The sequence below is a fragment of the Heliangelus exortis genome, chromosome 3, assembly GCF_036169615.1.
Source record: "Heliangelus exortis chromosome 3, bHelExo1.hap1, whole genome shotgun sequence".
Lineage (NCBI taxonomy): Eukaryota > Metazoa > Chordata > Aves > Apodiformes > Trochilidae > Heliangelus > Heliangelus exortis.
The window spans coordinates 91,624,185-91,639,578 of record NC_092424.1 but is presented as its reverse complement, the minus strand read 5'-3'; the positions used below and the strand labels follow the sequence as shown (position 1 = coordinate 91,639,578).

The 15,394-nt window shown below is 41.1% G+C and overlaps 1 pseudogene; it reads right to left on the bottom strand.

The window, feature by feature from the left end:
- Positions 1 to 8,958: 8,958 nt before the first annotated feature.
- On the bottom strand, positions 8,959 to 14,504 carry LOC139795142 (glutathione S-transferase 3-like; annotated as a pseudogene).
- Between the last annotated feature and the right edge of the window lie 890 nt (positions 14,505 to 15,394).

The window sequence follows — 15,394 nt, the reverse complement described above, 5'->3', positions numbered from 1 at the left end:
CTTGTTTCCATGAAAAGTAACTGTTTCAGCTTTAATATCTACATTTCAGGTGAAACCAAATCAAACCAAACCAACAAAACAGAACACCCAAAGTGCGTGTGAACAGACACAAGGATGGCAGAGCAGATGGGAAATGAGATTTGGGAAAATGGGATCAGGTTCTCACCTCTAGCATAGGCCAGTATATGCTGCTGGGCACCACCTTACACTCCTGCAGCAGATGACAGCACAGCTAATCTGAAGACAGGTTTGGAGAACCCTGTCTAAAGCCAGGGCTGCATTAATGCAACACATCAAGGTGGGGAATTTCAGGACAAAAAGCTATAGGTAACTATCCCTCCCTTTTTTTCTCACAGATGTGGTTTGTTATAGCTTCTGTGTTCAGCAGCTGCTGGAAGTCTCTTCTAAAGGATGCACTTACACTATAGGCTTCTTCAAATTTGAATTACAAATTGTATGTTTCAAAGGTTGAAGGTGCCAACAAAAAAACTACCTGTATGGTGCTTGTTTACACTTTGCCTAATTCTAACTCTCTCTTAAGTTCATAATATACTAGAGCACAGCATTAAATATATGCTTCTATATTGTTTCTATGTCAAACACAGTTACTACCTCCAGAAAAATCCCAAGTATGGGTCAAAAGTCCAGCATAGGTCCAGAACTGTTCCCAGTGGTCACTGTGGATCTAGCATCCCATTTTGGCAGCAGGAAGCATGGTGTAAAGACATGTTGGACCCTGCTATCTGGCAGCAGTGTCAGCCAAAGGTCCCCTGTGCCTCACTCATGAGTATAGTTATGTCTACAGCAGAGGTGTGGCACATGCAGGAAGGGATAGCTGAGTAAGAAAGGAGCATTTTCTCACACCTGCCATGATAGCAGCATGGGTCAGGAGTAGTGACTACAGAAGAGAATCCTTTTCCTTTCTGCAGCAATGGGCTTCATGGCAAGAAAAAAAGGAAGGAAGATTTCTCTGATCTGAGGCTCAGGGTGGTCAAGCAAAGTGGTCTGATATTTTTTGGATTTGCTGAACATGGTCACATCCAATTTTGACTGGTTTGCTCATTCCATAGATTCATGTTTTGCTTCCAGCACAGCCTTTCATAATGTGAATGTAAAGCTCCTTTGACATCTAAACATATTGTATTGATGAAGTCACTGTTATCTATAACTTAATTTCTTTTCTACTCTAGAGATTTACAAAACAGCTAGTTAAGTTTATTTTATAAGTAATTTATTAAGACACACCTGTGAGTACTCATGCAGCTGGCATGAAGCCCAGGTACCAAAGAAATAAATGATCTTGGGTTGGGCACAGGCAGATTTTTAAATAGTCTATATACCATGCCCTGGCATGTCAGTCTCTCACTGTGCTTTGTGGACACAATTCATTGTGCTGTAGGTTAGACAAGTTCAAAGTCTTCTCAAAATGTATCTGCCTGCAATCTGCACAAACCACTGAGCAGCTGGCTTGGGAGACCAGGCCTGGTTCTAACTTCCAGAAGCATCCTCTCAGAGGTGGGAACAGGCCATAAATCTGACTGCCACTAGAGAACTAAAGAAGGGAGGCTGGGAGGATTCTCCCCATGATGCTTATCAAGCTCCTAAACAGAAGCACACTGACACTGATACAAATTTAGAGTCCACACGAATAGTTAGAATAAGGTGAGAGCCACTCACCTGGACTTGCTGCAAACCTTCAGTGACTACTATAGTCCTGTCCTGGAAGCTTTAACCCTGTATTCACCCTCAGAGGTATTTTGGTAAGATGTTTGGCAGTTACCTGGACCACTGGCACAGGAAAGTCTGGAAAGAGTTATCCTAGTTCCCATTTACACCCATTGTCCTGCTGGCAGGGACTGCTTAAATTAAGAGTCAGTTTAAGATTGTAAACCTTTATCTCGTGTATTCTAATGCCTTCCTATTTTGATAGAAACTTGTGTATGTTTCCTCTGTTTTGTCTCTGGTGGATACTGTGAAACTTTTCCTAAGACCGTCTGTTTATGTGCACTTACTCCTAAAAGTAGTAATTACCTAAGCTTAGGTTTAAAGAATCTTTTTATTTTCAAACAAGAGTGTAAAGAAGTAAAGCAGAAATTTCAATCCCATTTTTATCTGGCATTGTCAAATTATAAAGCTGGATGATAATTTATGTGGGGTTTTTTTCCCACTAAAAAGTTTGGGGTTTTTTTCAATAAAAGAAAGATAACAAATTATAATTTGAAAAAAATTAAAATCAGCTCTCATCCTGTAAACCATTTTTGTTTGCTTTGGTAAGTTTTAGAAATAAACCCAGGTTCATTTATACTTCTCAGACAAGGAGAAATAGGTTTTATTGATCACAAGTCCATTTATTCTCTTATAAAACAATTTTGTTTTCACTGAAGGTTCCCTGGAATTCATCAGAATTTTCATAAGACCCTATAACCCTAATACAGATTTAATCATTAATTTATCTTCACAGGCAAGTATCTTTTCCTTCCCTTAAACCCTCTTACACAGATCTGTCAGAAGAAAAAAAACCAGTGAATCAAGATTAGAGACACATTAGTTATATAACCTAGAACTATCCCACTTTTTGGATACTTTATTCCCTGTTTGGTAGCATGCTCAGAATGACAGAATTTATGGGATTTATTACATTTATGAGTAATGTTCTAACTCTGCATTTACCTTTCTGGCAGATACATAACTATTTGTGAAATATAACTCTCTTTCTCTCTAATGACATTTTCAGCATGAGATTAATTCATTCATGTTGCATGTGCAAGATTAGACCAGTCTAGAAGAACAAAGACCAAAGTTTAAGGAAACAATTTCTTGGTAGAAGAATCTGTTTGTTATTACTACAGCTTCTTCCTGTGCTGATGGCTTTTGTTGCCTGCCAGGCTGGAGGAACTTTTTATTTGTGGCAATGTTGCTTACTCTTGCTTTAAAAGCCTCAAGTCAAAACCAGTGCAACTTCTAAAAACAGGGATGGGAAAAGTTCTAATGAAAAGGCAACACAAGGCTGTGGAGTCAGCTTCATCAGATGGTGGCTCAGGGCTGAGGATGAGGGGGGACACAGTTTCCTAGTAGATGGTAGGTACAACCTCAGAGAAAAGAAGGGGTAAGCCAGATGGTACAAGTTTACAAGGTAAAGGCATAGAATTATGCACAGATTAACAGTAGAATAATCTGTCTTTCATATTTAATCTTTCAGCACTGAAGAGCTGCTTAGCCACTGAAGGTCCAATATTTTTCAAGATTTCACAACATTTATTATTATGCCTTTGATATCTCTTTCATCCTTTTAAATCCTGGCCCAAAGCACATCCTCTAACAATTATTTCCACCCTCTTAGTGTGAAAATATTGCCTTCCTTTGCTTGTATTTTTCTGCTTGCAATTTCACTGCGTCTCTTATTCCACTTTTGTTATAAAACAGGGGAAATAAAAGCCCTTCTGTGTCTCTGTTACTAGGAGCAGATGCATAAAAATAATTTAACTAATAATTTATTTTTTAAAGTTGCACTCTAATTGATTTATTGAATGCATTTCTCAGCTCTACTTTTTCATTTTCTATTCTTTGTATTTTACTTTGTTGGCTCTTTTTCCTGATACTCACTTGATTACTTCTGCATTCTGTAAGAGATCAAGAAACTTCCAAACATTTTAAGTTGTCTCCTTCAAAACTTGGAATGGATATGGGTTTATTACTTTTTGATTTAATTATTTTCAAAAAAGACACTGGGAGAGAATGGAGGGCATTGTCTGTTCTGCCATCAGGATAACTTCAATCAGTTGCTGGGCTTCTGCCCACATAAGTTTGATAAGCATGAAAAATAGTAAAAAGCTTGATTCAAGAGGCCTATAGAAATTGAAAGAACAAATGACTTTTCTCATTTTTGCTCCAGTACAGACTTTAATGGAGATATTTCTGAGCTAAACCTACATTTCAGGTTGATTTCTGCATCCCTGGACAGTTTTATAAACTGCATGTGTAGGCCAGTTGCTACATTTCCATAAAAGCTATGAATAAATAATGATGAGGAAAAAAATATGTACATACAATATATGATATACTAAAACCTGGGGTGAAAGATAGGTGGTTAGTCATATGTATGCTGACCAGATACAAACCTCCAGCTGCTTTTGTTCCCTTGTTCTCAGGGGCAGGCTTTGAATGCAAGTTTGATAATGGAACAGGAATCTGGCTTACCTCACTGAGGTAGTTTCCAGTGCTATAGACCTCAGTGCTTGCTTCACAAAGGCAGCATCTCACTTCCCCATACATAAGCCTCTTTTCAACAGCCTGCACAGTGAGAAGGTAAATTACATCAATGTATACACAGAACTGAACTGCCCTTGCCATAGCAGGAATATTGAAAGAAGGCTTTGGTGTGCTTGTGAGCCATGTGCATGTTCTTTATGTACAAGGTAATAATGCTGTAACAAGGAACATACAGTAAATGCACTCATGTTAGAAAAGTACTGATGGGGCTATGATTCATTGATGAATGTGGAAATTCCCATCTTCTACATGTAAACAGAAAAGACAGAACAGTCTTTGAGGCCTAAACCTATACAGAGGATTAGACTAGACAATGTTCAGAGCTCCCTTTCAACCCTTACTTTCGATCCCTTTTCTGGGATACTGTGATTTGTCTTCAGTCTGGCTTGCAGAGGCATCCACCTCTCTTGCTTCAAGGAGCACCTTGACACTATGGAACTAGTGAAGTATCACTCTGTAGGGTAAAAATGACCTCTGGATCCTGGAAACGTGCATTCTCCAGCCTCAGCCCTGCACCAGTTCGTATTAGCAGGTGTTACTATTAGCAACAAAGTACCATGGCACTAGACAAATAAAGGTTGTACTAGTGTAATTAAGATACACACACTCTGTGTACACCTTTTTTTTCTTGTGTGGGCATACTTTGTGAGAACCTAAACAGCAACACGGTCTGTGAAGTGTGAGTTACGCTGCGCATTTCAAAGCTGTCTTTGTGAAATCCCCTCTTAGAGAAACTCTCTCAGAAAGAATTTTTCAAAGAGGGTTTTCAAAGGGATCCAGAACAAATCGTTGTCTCCTGGATCATATTTTCTACAGCAAAATTGGCTGCTGAATAACAGCAGGAGTTAAATAAGGCTGTTACTTTCTTGAGGAAGTGAGTGGAGGGATGATCCAATGTGTAACCGAGTAGCCTGGCACAGCTGGATTCTTGAGTGCTAAGCTGTGGCATCTAAGGCTGAGGGATGAGGTGAAGCTCTTTTTCTCTTGCCAGAAAGCACAACCTTTCCATTCCATCTTCTCTTGGATGACATTTCCAGGTGTGAGATTAAATGGTTCTGCTGAAGTGTACAAACTGATTTGAAACAGAAAGCAGTAATTGCAGGGCAAGCAACAAATTAATTGGAGTTGGAACCTACAGCATAATTCTGCAGGTTCTGGAATCTGCAGAAAATTGTACCCAGTTCTGCATTGATGCCTATAGGTAAGTACTTCATAGGTCAGTCTTAGAGATGCACATGGAGTTGTACAACCATGCTGTTTGAAAATATCCACTATATTCCAGGTGCTAATTTTTCCTTTAGTCTCTTGATAAAAATGTTAAATGGTGGAGTGCCAATTAACTAATTGCTGTCTTCACCTATTTAACGTGCAGTTACAGAGGGGCCAGGCCCAAACTGTCCTCAGAGGAGCACAGTGAAAGAAAGAGGCAACAAGCACAGACTACAGCATAAGAAATTTCAACAGACACAAACAAAAAAATTTTTGCAGGTCAAAGCCTGGAAGGGGCTACTGGAGAGGTGTATATGTATGCCTGATCTCTGTACTGAACTCCTAAGTGGCTTCTGGACATGCCTTCAGTCATATGTTAAGAAGTTAATGACGCCTGACAAATAAATTTTCATCTGGTGATACTCCTTTCTTTCTGATGAGTACAGAAGTAATCATAGTTCAAAAGAAAGCATCTGCTCCTTAGAGGTTTAAAGTTACTTTGCCAGGCTCCATCTTTCAGATCCTTCCCCTAGACGTAGCAGTACTTTTGGGGCTGCATGGCTGACGATGGCTCTGGGCTACACCATCTTCACCCACCATGAGCACTTGCTGAAAGAGCAGAGCTCCATCTGGGGACAGGAAAAAGTAACATCAACCTCATCCAATGCCCACAGCTCTTCAATTGCTGAAACGGAGCTGAGAAACTAGTAGTTGCCTACAGCTTAAATTTTCCCCCACAACAAATAGGATATAGAAGAGCTTTTCCTGGGAGCTTTTCTGACTGAGGTTTAACACAACACCCCAATTTCAGGGGCTGAGTGCAGCCTCCTGGCAGCCCCCTGAGGACTGCTCTGCACCCACAGTGCCCGGGCAGGGACCTGATGTCCCTGAGATGCAAACCCCCCACTCTTGGCCCTCAAAGCAGGGGCCAAGCCACACGAGTGTTAGATCCAAGGCCATCAGCAGGTCCCAGGCATCCCCATGGCCCATCTGGAAGCCAAGTGAGCTTCACTGTCCCACATAAAACCAGATAGTGATGTATGAGGTGCAGGTGCCTTGTGGAGCTGCAGAAGGGTCTCAGTGAGGAGAGGGCAGGGCTGCCCTGGGCCAGACACAGTCAGCTCAAACTGATACCCCACAGGGCATGGCTGAGCCCCACAGCCAAGGTGGTGGCAGCTTGGGGCTAATGGCTTTAAGAAAGGGGAAAATACTGCACAGCAGAGTGTGAGGGAAAAAACTGTGAGAAACTTCCCTGAGAACACCAAAGGAGAAGGAAGGAAGGAGCCAGAGGAGGGAAGGTGAGCTTGGGGAGGAGACTGGTTTGCATGGTAGTACACAAAGTAAGAAAATCTGGTGGAATTAATTCAAGATTGTCAAACACCTTGATTTTAAACTAAAAGAAGGTAGACTTGGACATGATTTAAGGAAGAAATATTTTATAATGAGGCTGGTGGTGAGACACTGGAGTAGGTTGCCCAGAGGCAGTAGAAGCTCCACTCCTGGAAACATTCAAGGTCAGGCTGGGCAGGGCTCTGAGGAACCTGAAGTCGCTGAAGATGCCCCTGGCCACTGCAGGGGAGTTGCACTAAATGACCTCTTAAGGTCCCTTCCAACTAAGACCAGCCTAGGATTCTATGATATTCCCTTCCTAGACTGTTGTCTACTTTCCTGAAAGTCTCCTCCAAACTGGAAAGGTAACAAGGTGTCAGGAAAGATAACCTCAGGCTGCAGCCACCTTTCCCATGACCATGAAACAGAGATACATTGTGCTGTTAAACATGGCCAGGAACAAAGACTTTGTTGTTGAACAACTTTGGTGTTGAAAGCTGATTGTTACAGAAGTAAAACCAAAGAATTCTTACCTTCAAATGTATTTTTTTTTTAATTATGCATTTCTGTGCCTAAGTACAGCAATAGTGATTCCTGCATTGTATAGGAAGCATAGGGATGATGCTCTCTGAGATCAAGGAAGTTAATTCACTATGTGAAAAACAAACAAGAAAAAGTTATTTTGTAAGAGTGTGTTAATTGCTGCCCTTATGTATCCAGGATGTTTCCACAGTAGTCTTACAAATGCTTAAGCTGATCTGCACAACTGAAAAGAGTGCAATTAAGTGGTTATACCTCCCTCCTCTGTGGCTCACAGCCACTTGTTCTTACCATCTAACTTGTGCTGGCACCAGAAGTTGAGCTGATTGTGTGATTGTCTGAGCCAGTAAAAAAATCACCCTTGAAATAAAAAGACCAGAGCTTTTGACTAGTTCAGTTTATGATGAAAATGGTAAGGTAAGTAAAGCAGGGAAGGAGATGGTGTAGGCAAGGGGAGCCTGGAGAGAGTTGGCTGTGAAAGCACAGCCTGAAGTATTTATGATGAACAGAGTACACTGTGAAGACAGCAGAAATGCAGTACAGCCCTTGTAGGGGACTTCATATCTCTCTACTAAGAATAGAAAAATCAGACAAATGCCTCCTGGGAAGTGTTAGCAACCCTCCAGTCAGTTGGCCTGATTAGTTTTGCCTGAACTTGGCATCCTGCTTTAGTTCAGTTGCTGTTCTTATACTCAGGTATGAAGAAGTGCCACAAGAAGCATGCAGGAGATCTGCAAAATCCCTATGAATAGCTGGCACTTCTTTTGTACCTTCAGAGGTGGTCACCCAAATACTAAATTTTAAATGAAATTAACAGCAAAATATAAGCCCCTGAAATTAAACTACAGGTTAACTGTAACTGCAATTGACACAAGGAAGGCAGGTGACAGATAAGCTGGCGTGGGTCAATATAAACCTTGTATTCTTGGCAACTGGGGAAAATTTTTGTAGTGCTGAGAACTTCAGTGATGCTGAAGCTGGGGACACTGATGAACTCTTTAGTGGGTAACTCATTAATCAAATATCAGATGAGTGTATTAACTTCATTACAGAGTCAAGCAGCATCTTGTTTCTCAACTCATAGATAATGCAGGAATTAAACAATGCCACAAGGGATTGAGCACAATTCTTTCACTGTAGACTATAATAATTAATATAGAACTATAAATAATAGATAGGAAACCCCAAGATAACATCCTACAGAGCAGCTTTTCAAAACATAAGTATCTTCTATTGAAGTGATTAAAAACATCTGAAATTCCTTTTTCAAGGCATTTGCTGAAACCATGCACACACAAAAAAACCCAAAAAACCCCCACAGCCCTCCCTACTCCCCCAACACAACGAAACAAAAAACCAGAGAAGAAGAGAAAAAATATTTTGAGTTTGGCAAGTATTAGACCTTAGACAGAAACTGTACCAGGTTTGTGCAGTTTACTGCACAGGTTTACTAGCTCCTTTTCACATCTCCCTCCTCTGGTTTATAAATGCAAACAAATTGTCTTTCATGAGGCATATGGGCTAACGAGTACAAAGAATTTATCCTACAATCAAAGTAAAAATGAATTTTCCAAGTCTCAGTTTTCATTCATGAGCCAACATGGCAACATGACCATGTAAAACTAAAAGCTTTATTTGATTAGAACATATCCTCTAAATACAGCAATTACACAAAAATGCCATTCATGAGGCAATTTGTTTCCCAATTCAGTAATTAAAGGCACAATTTAGTTACAAAGGCACAATACCGACATTTCAGGCTACTCAATAATTTCCAGTAGAACTGGCAAAACAAACACCTTTCTCCTTTTTTTTTTACAGGCACTTGTTTCATTTGCCTATAGCGACGGTAAGATCTGTAAAGGCCTGAATAGGAGGCAATCATCGTATAAAAATCTGATCTGGAACACAGAAAAAAGGTCTCAGAAGTAGCAGAATCTGAAGCTGTCAGTCAGCAACTCGCATTTCTCTCCTGTTTGCTCTCTTCTCTTCCAAAACATTTCCAGGAAGACAGCATGCTTGCTGCCACATCACTTGCTTAAAGTCACCAGAAAAATTTTAAGGAGAATGAAGGAAAAATACAGATGAATAGTGTGGTATTATAAAAAGATATTTGCCTGCTTTATTTTGTATGAGAGAACATGAGCTATTGCCCATTGCCATTGCTTTTGAACACCCCTTCACCTTCCCTCTGCAGTTTAATTGTGCAAGTGCAACCTGACAGTTCTCTCAAATGGAGCACAGCTGCTGGTTTAGCCAGGCACACTAATTTGCTTTTACACCATAATAGCTGTGGAGAACTCACCTCACAGTCCCCACATATTTATCATCAGGAACTGGTTTTCTCTGGCTTCCTGGCTCTAGAAATTTCTTGATTGTGGGGATTGTGCTTATACTTGCTTTAAATGCCCAAAAGGTAAAATGTAAGTAGATGGTATTTAAAGAACAGAAAGTAATACAAGAAAAAACAATTTTACTGATTTGTGTGGAAATATTTTTAGCCATGGATGAATTGTAGTTCCCTGATCCCAGCCTCGCTACTTTAAACAGTACTAGAACAGCCTTCTGTCTTGTACTGAAATGGGATGAAGTGGAAACAGATATTTGTGGTTTCAGATGTGAACTTTATTCAAAGCACTTCTTGTGATCCAGAAAACATTTCCTGCTTAAAGACATTGCAGAAATGATGAGGAGAGGAAAAAAAATCCCACCAGTTCCTCCAACATACATATCAATTCTTAAAACCAAAGCAAACAAAACTCTTAAATAACAAGGCACCTTCATAAGCAAAGTTTTCTTTGCCAGCCTCATGAATATTAGTTTTGCTGTTAAAAACAGTAGTTCCCACTCAGGAATCTTACTCCTATTTTTGGGATCTTAGCTGTCTCATCATGTAGGATTAAGCAAGCTCGTACAAGGGTTAAAAAAGATCACTTCAGAATCACCAAAGAAAATACAGCACCACAAGAAGAGTCATCCCCAACTGGCTGGAGGTGTCTCAACTCAAGTTTCATCCAAACTCCAAGTGGTGCCAAATAGATTAGGTGGAAACCTGTTCTACATCTAGCTAAGTTATTGGTAGAGCAGTACTTCAGATCATCCCTTTTATCTATTTTACCAGAACTCTGCAAGCAGGTTTTGTACAGTAGACAGGATTCAAATTTAAGTCCTCACAATTATAAATAAAATATGTGGTAAAATCATCTAATTAAGTCATCTAACCATCCTATGTCATAAGGGATCAGAGTTCCTGCTGTGCAGTAGGAAACTGCAGGTTTTGTTGCCAACAGACAGCTTATCAGAAAAGAATTCTCTGTGAGGATTAAACATGTTATGTGCAATAAGAAGCTATCAAATAATCCCACAGACCTTAATGTAGGCCACCTTCTCCCCAGCTTGTCTTCCAAAACTGTGCTTGCACACTGCACAAGACCATCTAACCAAAGTGCTTAAACCTGGACCTAATCACAAGAAGCCTTTCTCAAAACACTGATGTTTCCTTCCCCCTACCTAGGAATAAATAAAAAAATAAACTTAATTTTTATTTGCTGACAGCAGGAATAGGCTCCAGGCTAACTCTAAAACTTGACGGAAGAGAATTCTCTTTGAAGGAAGAGGTATGCAAGGAATGCAAGCTACAGAAAATGATGGCTTATTAACAACACAATCTGATAAACTATGGCTGAGGCTCCTGTGTGAATATTAATTTTTTGTTACTTTCCTGACCCTGCTTCAGCCAATTCTTCCAACCATTTGTACTGTTTAATGGAAGTTTATTGTAAAGTATCCATTAAAGTTAGATGTTTTTAATAAAGCTGGCTTTTAGTTCTCCTTTTGAAAAACAATCAGAAATAGACATTGAAAGGCTACATATTGAGATAACCCAATCACATTTGTTTTCCTTTAAATAGACAGAATATCAAAACATGGACTTAATTTCATGTGAAACCAGAAGGTATTCAACAGCTTTTAGATATTTAGGTATTTAGATATATGATGCTGTGGGGAAATCATGCAATCACTGACTGTCTCAATGACAGACCTTATTTTGCAGCCAAAAGTTAAAAACTAACCACTACTTTCACAAATGTTTTCTCTTTACAGAAGTAGTTCAACATTTACGTGCCATTCACCTCTTGAATACCTGTGTCAAGCTGCATTAATCTTTTACTAAGGCCCTTTTACTCTTGCCTCAAATATTTTTACCTAAGACTAAATGAATTAGAACAAATCAGTTGGATTGCACCTAACCTTGGCCAGCCAGGCTCACTGCAAGTTGCATGTTACTGAGGAGTACAAGTGATTCTCTGGGTGTACAGTGTGTAATTAATTCTAGATGTATCTAAGCTACTATAATAAATTCAAGAAGAGAAGTTCTGTTAGAGTACAGGGCTCTCTCCTTCAGGTCCTTCCCACAAAGGTTGTACTTTGCTGCTATGTAGCTGAGGATGGTTCCAGTCTGCACCATCTTCATCCCACTGATCTCCACCATGAGCACTTGCTGAAAGAGCAGGGATCCACCTAAAGGGAAAGCCACACATTGTTCTACTGGAATTCTTGTTACTCCACATGAGATTTCTTGCTGTGTTCAGAAGAGCATTACATTTACAGTGAGGCTGCTCACTTTGCCCTGCTAAGCCTCATCAAAATGATGCAAGTAACATGAAATACGTATTAGGCTATATCTTATTATGGAGGATACACCCAGTAGAGTGAAAAACAAAATAAAAATCCGCATGCCAGCATCCAACTGAAAACAGAAAGACTAAAGAAAGTCAATTCCTTGCTGCTTTACTTGGCATAGATACTTGTTATGCCAGGATCACAGCTGTCATTCAGTTCAATAGCTCTGGGTCAGTAACTAAATGCTTAATTAAGCATTACACATTCTTGCATTATGCAAGACACTGGGTTTTGTCTGCTCAGAGACATGTAATTTGAAGCTATACTTTTGTGGACCTAAAGTAAGAGTGTTTAATTACATGGAACTGCCAATGCTAATTTACTTTTGCACCTTGGAATGTTTGGGGTTTTTTTTTGTTAATAACCAGTGATCTGCCTCAAAGACAAACTTACCAATGCACAGCTTAAAGGTAGGAACACTACAACAAACCTCAACCCCAGCTGCAGCTAAAAACCAGTAAACTGACTCCATCTTGCCTCTTCCATCAAAGTGGCAAAGCTTGGTTTTCCATCCATGATTTCAAACTTCCTGTTACCTAAGACAGTTATAAAAGACAAGTTAGCAATGATACAAAAATCTGATGGCAGCTGAAGTAATGGTTCACAGGTCACTCACATGAAAAAAAATTAAGTTCATTTTTGACAAAATGTTTCAATTAAATTTCAGTCTAAACTGATTTGGTTTTACTGCCACACATTCAAGTCACAGTATCTCACCAAATTCTCCTTCCCTTGAAATTCAGCATCAAGTTGCTAAGTAGGAGATGACAGAAAAAATATCACCTGTAAGAAAAATCTTTAATACTTTTATAAAATGTAAGTTTTAACACTAGAGTTACTCAATCATCACTGAAAGCCAAGTTTCAATTATAGGGGAGAAGAGGCAGTAAACAGGTTTTTCAAATTTGGCAGTCCTTGTTACAGAAAATGCCAAAATCTAAACATGAATCCTATGCCTACTAAGGTGAAGTATGGGAATCTATTTTCAAAGTCTCTCACTTTTCTTTCTAGCTGTGATGACTGAGGGTAAGTATGTGATCTGGAACCAGTGGAAACTTCAAAAGAATGTCCAGTTCCTTCTGTAATAATTCAGATTACAATACAAAGATTGGGACTGTTGCACTACTTACCCTTCTACCGGTTGCATTTCTTCCTATTCAGAAACCATGTTGCTAAGCAAAACTTTATAGACTGTTCAGTTGATCAGATACATCATGCTTTACAAGCAGCATTTTAGTTCCCAAATGGCTTCATAAACAAGGCTATTAATTGTTGTTTTTTAAACAGAGTAGTGTTTAGGTCTCAGCAGGAACTGGATTCCACTGCAGAGCCCCGAGCCAAGGAAACATCAAATTCCATCATACTGGCATTTCATATGCAGACCTCCTCAATGACAAAGTCCTTACTGCAAATGAGGCCTGGTTTACCCCTGTTGTGAGATTTCTTGTCACTCCAATCGACAGCTGAAATACTCATGGAAAAGAGACTATGGCATGCAAACAATAATCTCTAGTTCCTAATGCTGCAAGAGCTCATTTTTAAGTGAGGGGAAAAGTGGTCTTTGGAAGACCTGAACAGACAGGAAAACAGAACACAGAACATGAGACTGCATCTTACCATGGGAATTCAAATGAGCCAGGCTATCCAGCCTTTTGTGCCTGTGTTTCTTCTTGGGTAATTCATTGGGAGCTCAAACATGGCTGAGTAGTACCTGTTGTGCCAATAAATATAATAATAAATAAGAAACAAACACAAAAAAAGCCTGAAGTATCAGTGTGAACTCCATGAAAGAACAGACTGAAATAGGAGTTGCTTGTAATACACCTAAGCCCTCCGCCCAACAGTGGCTCTGCTTTTCTACCCAGCATCAAGGAACACCAACCTGGAGGGAAAGTCATGTCAGGGAGCTGCCCTCTGGGACCAGCAGCTCCAACCCCTCCCACTCGTGACAACTTCTTCACTGACACGAGATTAAGAGTGGTTTGGGTGCCACCAATTGTTGGTGGAAGGAGGGCTTGGAGGCAAAGGGCAGAACAGGGCAAGCTCTTGCATTAAGAGATAAGAAATGCAGGGGGACACATTTCTTGTACAAGCAGCTGCTAAGCCCAGGAGAACAGTTTGTCACCAAGGAGGTTACTGCCTGATCAGACACCCAAACCCCAACCTGAACCCAGCACAGCCCCATCGCCCCCCATACCAGGAGCCAAGCGACCAGGGGACACCAGCGTGGTGATGGGAAAAGCCACAGAAACCCACATTATCCTCACAGAGGACGCGAATAATTAACGATAACCAAGGAAACAAACACAACCTGTAACTAGCGAGGCAGTAGCGCTCCCCCAGGAAAAGAGCCGAGCCGAGCCGAGCCGAGCCGAGCCGAGCCGAGCCGAGCCGAGCCGAGCCGAGCCGAGCCGAGCCGAGCCGAGCCGAGCCGAGCCGAGCCGAGCCGAGCCTCCACCTCTCCCGTCAGCAGCAGCGGGAGGAGCAACCGGGCCGCCCTCAACCTGGGAGGCGGTGACAAGTGGGACAACCCAATAGAAAGCCGACTTTCTGCATATTTCGCAAAGGTTTCTGGGAGAGAAAAAGAACAAAAATTGCAACAAGCATAAAGGTTCACAGCCCTGGAGAGCTTGAATAATTTTCGTTTAAACGTTTGGAGTTGCAGAGGTGGTTCCCTGGTCCCTTCCACGGGATTTCCAGCCCGATAGGTAACCATGAGGTAAAAGTGTTCATTTTTCCGACCTTTATATACCAACGCGGTCCATAACCAACGTTGGATGTGAGGGCGATCTGGCTGCGACATCTGTCACCCCATTGATCGCCAGGGTTGATTCGGCTGATCTGGCTGGCTAGGCGGGTGTCCCCTTCCTCCCTCACCGCTCCATGTGCGTCCCTCCCGAAGCTGCGCGCTCGGTCGAAGAGGACGACCTTCCCCGATAGAGACGTACCGTTCATCGGTCAAGGGTATACGGTAGCTGCGCTCCCCTGCTAGAACCTCCAAACAAGCTCAAGGTCCATTTGTAGGAGAACGTAGGGTAGTCAAGCTTCCAAGACTGCAGACACATCCAAGTGAGGCACTGCATGGGGCAGTCTGCCATTGTTTTGTCCTTTTCCAAAGCCTCCGATTTCCCTATACATTATACTGTGTGTGTGTTGCAATGTACCTATTTTTCTTTCCATGCTCAACTCAGCAGTTCTACCTCCACCCCCATCACCTACAAATCCTCGAGCTCCCTCCTCACCTTACACATACGCATTACAATCCAGCCTCTTCGCGCTTGTATTTTTTGCCTGTACATTACAGATCTTTTTCAAATGAGGTCAGGAAAAGGGCTGGGGTTGAAAGAGCGGAAAGAAGGCCGAG